Here is an 8252-nt window from a genome sequence, read left to right on the forward strand (position 1 = left end):
TAAAATTCCTCTTGCATTTTGAGCGATCTCTCCTGTCTGCATGGTTCTCTCAGGGGGTCTCCGGTAAACTTAGGCTCTGCTCGTTAGAGTCTTACAGTATACTGGTCATAGTATTTGAAAAAAAAAGTCAGTACACATGAAAAATAATGGCCCCTATGGGCTCATATATTTGAATGCTTAATCATCAGAGAGCAGCACTGCTTGAGAAGGATTGGGAGGTGTGGCCTTGTTGGAGGAAGTGTGTCACTTGAGTTTTGAAGTTGCAAAAGCCCAATCCAGGCTCAGTGTGTGTCTCTCTTTTCCTGCTACCTGTGGATCTGGATATAGAACTCTAAGCCACTTCTCCAGCACCATGTCTGCCTATGTGCCACAATGCTCCCAGCCATGATGACATTGGACTAAACCTCTGAAACTGTAAGTAAGCTCCAATTAAATGCTTTCTTTTATGAGAGTTGTGTTGCCATGGTGTCTCTTCACAGCACTAGAATGTGACTAAGATACTCAGTTACAGCAGAGTTCAGGGAAGATGGCTCCTATAGATTTTATATTTTATATTTCACCACTGTTAATTTTAGGGTTGGTGGGCGCCAGTGGTCTACTAAGTAGATACATTCCAAAATTTTAGCTAATAGCCACAAATATGAACTCAGATAGCAGAGGTCGGGGATAAATAGCTATTGAGGAGACTAAAGACACCCCAACATAATTTGGCTCTTGAATGACAACATTCTACCTTTGCACAATAATTAAGTTCTAATCAGTCAGACTGCACAATCTTTAGCTCGGATGTGGCTTCTTCAGGGTGAGCTTTAGTTCATAGGCCTGTGTGAGGTAGTTGTGTCATTTAAGGAATTAATGCCTTCCATGTAGGACTAGTTAATTCTTGAGGTAGTGAACAAGCTCATGGTTTCAGGAGACTGGTTGCTTCGAGGATGGAATGATTAGAAAGTGAGGCTGCCCTTGCATTTTCTCTCTTGCATGTATGCCTGTAGGGCTGTGAAGGACAGCCTGGTTTCTGGTCGAGCACCAGCTGAAAACTGCCGGAGACCCCAGGTGATCCTGAGGGGGCCCCAGGCGGGACACAGGTGACCCTAAGGGACAGCATGCATTTCACCATGCTCCTAGATTCCAGGATTCTGACATGAGACTGTAGATGTCCATAGATATGTGCCTTTCAGTCATGTAGGACAATGCCCCCAGCCCCTCCACAGGTAGAGGGCATGACTACAGGCCATGGAGCCTTAAGACAGATCTCCATATTAATGAGATACCTAAAGGCCAGAGGGGTGAAGCCAATTAAATATTCCTTCTCAGACCCTCCTCCTTGCAAAAGGTATTTAACCTCAGGCCTGTCCTCAGGAAAAAGGGGGGAGGTGTTAGTTTTCATCTACTTCCGGCCATGACAATAAACATCTTAAGACCATGGACTGTTTTCTCTTTTTCAAAATCTGCCATGGGGAATAGCGGAGCAGGCCTTTATCCACAAAGCCACTGCCTAATCTCCCTCAGAAGAACTCTCTGCATGGAGACCACCAACCCAGCTACCCAAGCCAAGCGAGCAGCCTCTACACAGTCAAGTGAGACTCTCATCCCTGTGGGAAGCAGCCAGAGCTCATCTCTCCCCATCTCCCCTTCTGCTGTGGGCAAATCCAACCCATACACCCCCACTTCGTTCTTGGCCCTTCTGCATCCCCCCAGCAGTGTTCGAGAACCAGCCTGAGAACTAGCCAGTTCCTGGCTACCTTTTGGCCTGAGGACCCCCAAGCCAAGAGCTCTAGCTCCCCATGGGACCTCAGACTGCACTCCCCAACCCTGAGGTGTCGGGAGAGCACAGTCAACTTCCCATGCCTCTGTCCCCTCAAGAGGCCTTAGCCCTGTGGCAAGACAGACAGGGGACCCACACATCAACCCAACATATGCAGTCTTGCCTTTCTGCTTTCCACCATGAACTGTATGAGGCCTCAACCCTATGCTGCTTCTTGAACAGTGAGCCTTACAGTTTGCCTGGTCTCCAATATTCCACCATCCTATGACGAACTGACCAAGTTTACTGCCTCAGTTTATATTCACCAGGACCAAGAACTTGTACCTCCAAGCGCTAAGTGGCTGATTTGCTGATGCTCAGAGGTAACTCAGGCCTTAGACCATAATACGTGTTCAAATCATGGCTGGAGTTCCCATCTTGCTGTGAAACAAGACTGCTCTCAAATATATTTTATATTATTTATAATTTTCATCTCGCCTGAGGTCTCCCAATCTCAGCAGTATCCAACTGGTTGGGAGGAGGAGCTGGGATCCCATGGCTCTCACTGCCGCTCCTGAACTAGTGAAGACGGCAGCAGTTTAACAAGGATCACACCCTACAACTGTGGCCCTAACAGATAGTGATTTGTGAACGAAACCATTGGAAACTGAGTGGGAATGAGAACACACTGTCCCCAGATGATTCATCTACACAATAAGGTTTGGGAAGCAATAGAACAATAACTAAGCAATCTGTAGTGTTTATTCAAATTACTCTTCCTTGAAATATGTGGGCCCCCAAGTACTGTTTCTTAGTGTGTGAATGTGGCAGGGGGATGCTGACATTTTGTAATGGTTAGTTCTTTTTTTTTTAATGTTTTTATTCTTACAATTTTTATGTCCATTGGGGTTTTCCTTGCATGTATGTCTGTGTGACAGTGTCAGATGCCTTGGAACTAGAATTACAGACAGTTGTAAGCCACCATGTGGGTGCTGGGAATTGAACCTGGGTCCTCTGGAAGAGCAGTGGTGTTCTTAACCACTGAGCCTTCTTTCCAGCCCCGATGTTGACATTTTGTATAGGACATTCTGGTATTGTATAGAATTATCTTCCACTTTGCAATACATCCTCTCAAAGCCCAGTGTGCTTTGTGTATCCCATAACAAGTAGAAATATCCTCTAATAAATATGTTCTAACATTCTGGGACACACAGCTAGGTTGGGGTTCTTTGTTGTATAATACTGGAGATTAGTGTTCTTTGCAACCAGAAGAGTCCTTCTCCTCATAAGACCATGGGTACATGCAATTTGCCTGACTCCAGCACTACCTGTCTACAGAGGACCCGGCAGTGAGGAAGGATGCAATAGTTAAAACATCATGGTAGAGGCAGGAGATATAGCAGGATGTCAGGCACAAGCCTGTCCTTCCTCAGCCAGTGTCCATGCTGTGGGCAGCAAAGCAGTGAAACGAGAGACTCAGAAGCCCTCCAACCAGTAAGACCAGCTGGGCCAGTTCTCTTTGGCCCTGGTACTCTCAGTAAAGCAAACAAGTGAGAACAATTTGACATCAGAGAGTTATGTCTGGGGTGAGGAAGGGAATATGTCCCGGGGGAGGAGGGATAGTGGCTGTTCTGTGCTCTGCTTGCTTCTGCCCTAAAGCAAGACTAAGAGATTATCAGGCCCTTTTGTCAGGTGAGAGGATTATATAGCTCCATAGTAAAGCCAATAGAGAGCTCAGAGGAAGCACCCAGACAGAAGCTAGACACATATCCCCCCAACCCCCAGACCTGAGCAAAAGAGGCTGGGTTTACCCTCCAACCTAGAAAACGGACCAGGTCTGTTAGGTTCAGTTTGGCCTCTGACCTTGCTCTCACCGGGCTGTGGGCCAGGCTAGCTCCTGCCAGGACCCTACACCTCTCCTATGCTCCAACTATTATGACTGCCAACAGTTCTCAGATGTCCAGAGAGCATTTGTTTTCTCTCCTTTAGAATTCGCTTTTCTTTTTCAAGACCCCTCTTATTCACTCACACTGAATGCTCCTGACTCTAGCCATGTTACCAGTTGTTTGTCTTGACCACAGGACTTACACTGTCATCATATATGTGTCTCCAGTGCCTGGCGTAGCAGCTGACACAAAATATTCAAGAAATGTTTGTTGAGTGAACGTATGACATTTTCATAATCTACTAAGGCCACATGCTGGTGTTTACTGAGCTCCTGCCTCAGGGCAGGTGCTGAGTATTTGATGTACAGCAGAAGCTGACATGCCCTGTCCCATGGCTCCTACACTCCAGCCAGGAGACAACACTGATCCAGAGCATGTCAATGGTAGAAGATCTTCCGATCCATTTCTTTCTCCTTGTTCACAATTACGGAAGATACTCTGGCCCATAGGCTTGTCATCCTAGAGGAGGGTTCCTCATGATAGCAGTCATAAGTAATTATGTTCAGCATGGGATCCACATACATCTTACCATTGGCAGGAGCTAGCCTGTAGAACAGTGCACAGTTCCCCAGCTGAAAACATGGACAAGAGTTACCAAACATTCCCACCTCTCTCTAGGAATGCCTGTTGACTTCCATGATTCCTTCCCATGGGCAGAAAGGTGGGTACAATTTCCCAAGTAAATTAGGAAAACAAAGCCCCTTTCTGCTGATTTGCAGTGACTCAGGTTGTAGTGGTTTGAATGAGAATGTCTCCCATAGGCTCAGGGATGTGAACACTAGTCTCCTGCAGCTCTTAAGTCTGATCCCTCTGCCTCTAGGTCATGGTGGTTTTTCTGTTCCTTTCCCACTCTCCTAAGTCCCTTGCCCATAGTCTAAAAGTCCTGCCTCTGTCTCCCTGCCCAGCCATTGGCTGGATGGCAATTCTTTATTACCAGTCAAAACCAGCTGGGGGCAGGACACCTCCAATGGTCCTCAATCTCTTAAGGTTATATCAATATAAGTTCAATGTTGGCCAATTCTAGCTGAGGCCTACCATCCAATCAAAGTGAGAGTGAGCGATGGAAGGAGAGAAGAGGGAGATGGAGGAGACAGGGACAAGAGACTTTGGGGAAAATGGTATAGATGGGAACAAGGGCCAAAATACCATATCTTCTCATTTAATCCTTCTCTGATTCAGTTTACTGACTACATTCAGCCAAACTGTATAGTTTCCAATGGTATGGGGATCTCTGACTTCTGCCCTTTCCTCAGAAGTACACTGAGGAGCCCAGACTGACAGGAATGTCCTTCCTACCACCCATTCCCATGCCCTCTCAGAATGTCAGAGGCAAGCTTCATACAGTGTGTACCAAGCCTCAGGAGGCAATGTCTTGAAAGAGCTGAGCCAAGGAATCCTGCCTAGCAGAGAGGCAGTGAGAGCTGGCTACATTCTCTCTACTAGACACTCCCCCATCCTGTCAACCAGCCATGTTTGCTGGTTCATTTCGGAACCACCCTAGCCAGGTAGGTTCCATCATCAGCTCCTGGAATACAGACTGAGTGGTACGGTAGGGTGTCCTTGAACATGGACTCATAAGGACACTCCATTGCTCTTTCTTGGGACAGAGGTCTGGCACATAGTGCTTCAGGTAAATTAAAACAACAAGGCTTCTTTCTGTTGATGGATCTGTAGTGTTGGGGATGGAACCCAGGGCCTTTCATGTGCTGGGCAAATATTCTACCCCTAAGTTACACCCACAGCCCTTAGTATTTTGTGGCAGGATCTCATTATGTAACCTTACATTGACCTGATACTAACAACTCCTCTGTCCTTGTGCAACCTTCTTGCCTTGGTCCTGGAACCCTGACTAGGGATGTTAATGAGGAAAAGAATAGAGCCTACAGAAATGACAGCCATGTACTCAGGAAAGCTGGGATACTGGGGAAAGACTAAGACTCTCTCTCCAAGATCTGCCAAGAGCACAGATGTGGCTGGCTGATGTGAGGGTAAAGCAACCCCAGCTTTGTACTTTCTGCAGTTCCCGAACTTATTTCATCCTGCATCTTGTCTTGTTTCTTTCTCAATTTTTATGGAGAGAGGCTACTTTGTTTGTTCCATAAAGGGTCACCTGTAGCCCAGGATAGCTCAGAACTCACTGTGATTTGAGGATAACCTTGAACATCTGGTTCTCCTGCTTCCACTTCCCAAGTGTCTTAGGGTTTTACTGCTGTGAAGAAACACCATGACTAAGGCAACTCTTATAAGAACAACTGTTGCAGGAAATATTAAGGTGGCACCAATTTCCCGCTACACCCAGCTACTCTTAGCCCCAGCAGTCTTGCTGGCCAATTCTTATCTCATGGAGACTCTGACTCAGAGCTCCAAAAGCTCTCCACTCAGCTTGCTAAGTTCCCACTGGCGGGTCGCTACCATACCAGCCCCGTGATTCAAAACCCCCACAGCCTTTCGTGGTGCAAACCCACACTTTGCCACTGTACCTTTCTCTCTGGAACCCAGACAAGCCTCCGAATGAAGGAAAACACAACACAAATTTAGGTCAGAAACAAGAGTAACTCAATCACTGGGCACAACAACTAGAATCCTAATCTTGTAAACCATAATAAATCTAAATCTTTTGGTGGCGAATCCTGGCAGATCCACCATTGAAACTGGGAGACACTTGTAGCTACATCTTGTCCTTTCACTATCCCTGTCCAAAAAGCCCTTATCTCTCTCCTGCCTCTGTAAGGGACCCCCGAGGGGAGTCCCTACTCTCATCCGGAGTTGCAAGCATCCAAGGAAACACGGAGACCGGCTTGATGCAAAATAGCAAAAGGTAGTTTACTGGCGAGGGGCCCTCAGGTCAGGAAACACATTCCATGCAAGGGAAGGATTTCGACCCCCATCTCTGACAGTTTGAGATTTTTATAGGAAGTGGCGCAGGGGGAAGGGGAGAGCGGGAAACTTTGGCGCGGTTACATTTGATTGGATATTTTAAACATCAGCAATAGGTGTAAGTTATCATTTTGGCGGGCATAGCAAGCTTTTCTTGGTGGTCATGATGACTCAGTATTTTTGGCCAATAAACCTCAGACCTCCCGATAGGTGAAGAAAAACACCAGATGGCCCATTTTTCAATTGGGCATGTTTAGACTTGTCAAGGCCTGTCCTTGGTTGTTCCTATATTCGTGGTCACTCTGCCCTAGGAGGAACTTGTTATTTTTGTTTTGGCTATTTTCAGCAAATTGTTGGTGGTCTGGTGGGTTCTGCTGAGGTATTTTAATTTTTTGTCCCCACACCTCCTCTCTTCCCCTCTCCAACCCAGAAGTCCCACCTACTCGATCAGTGATTGGCTCCTTTATTCATTAGGGGATGGTTCACAAGAAGTCGCCTGAGTATCACTCATTCCTCATTGGCAGCCCCTCCCTGGGAAGTGAAATTAGCATCAAAATACAAGCAACATCAGGACCATCCACAACAGATCACATTTAATTGAGGCTGGCTTAAAGGTTCAGAGGTTCAGTCCTTTATCATCAAGGACAGAACGTGCAGCATCCAGGCAGGCATGACAGAGGAGAAGTTGAGAGGTCTACATCTTCATCTGAAGGCTGCTAGCAGAATACTGGCATCCAGGCAGCTAGGATGAGGGTCTTAAAGCCCACACCCACAGTGACACATCCACTCCAACAAGGCCACACCTACTTCAACAGGGCCACACCTTCTAATATTGCCACTCCCTGGGCCAAGCATATACAAACCATCACACCAAATGTTCAAATTAAATGCTACTATTTTCTCTTTACAACCCTCCCTATGGCTTGCATGTTCTCAGTCTGTGGTCTGTTCTGAGTTTTTGGTCCTCTTCTGCCAGATGTCGGAAAGTTAATAACTGGTACCTCCTTGTTCTGCAGAGACATTTATTAAATATATCAGTGGAAATTTGAAGTCAAATGATTTCCAGTGTTGAGATCATGAAAGTAGGGTACTTCTGTAGAAAAACAGAAGTATGGTTCAGAAAGGAGTTTCTACTGTACTGAAGAGAAAACCCCAGCTTTTTGTGGAGAGTTCCCTAGAACCCTGTCAGCAACAGCTACTATGGAGACACAACTGGGCAGCAGCCAGCAGCTCTCAGTCTTGGGCCAATGTTCTTTCCCACCCTTTATTTCCCTTCTTACTGGCAACAACTAAGTTGGCTCATTATACTTCGGTCTCATTGGTTCTCCCACCTCAAGACACCTAATCATTGGTACCTTCAACAAGTCTCTGCTGTTCTGATTGGCTGATCTGTTGTCAGGGTAAAGGCTCCAGAGTAGCATTGCTTTCCCATATGTAGTAACCTCTAATTTTGAACACTGTTTCATTATCCCTAACTCTGTTCTCCCAACCTTACTTCTACCCCTACAGAGACTCTGTAGTGGAGAATTAGTTAAACTGCTTTGGCTCCCGGCAGGTTGCATGTGGGCAACTGCCCAAGAGCTCTCTGGATTTTCTAATGAAAGACAAATACATGCCAGCTAATTTTGATACGCCATGACTAGCTCAATGGCTGGGCATTTCTAATACTCCCCAGGGCTAGCACA

General features: G+C 46.4%; 1 long non-coding RNA gene across 1 annotated transcript; it reads left to right on the forward strand.

Moving 5' to 3' along the window:
- The first annotated feature begins 366 nt into the window (after positions 1–366).
- LOC114620994 lies at positions 367–2213 on the forward strand. The gene is made up of 2 exons (XR_003711364.1): positions 367–414; positions 1465–2213. It is a non-coding gene; the product is annotated as an uncharacterized LOC114620994 (long non-coding RNA).
- The last annotated feature ends 6039 nt before the right edge of the window (positions 2214–8252 follow it).

This window comes from Grammomys surdaster, unplaced genomic scaffold (assembly GCF_004785775.1).
Source record: "Grammomys surdaster isolate TR1022 unplaced genomic scaffold, NIH_TR_1.0 170, whole genome shotgun sequence".
NCBI lineage: Eukaryota > Metazoa > Chordata > Mammalia > Rodentia > Muridae > Grammomys > Grammomys surdaster.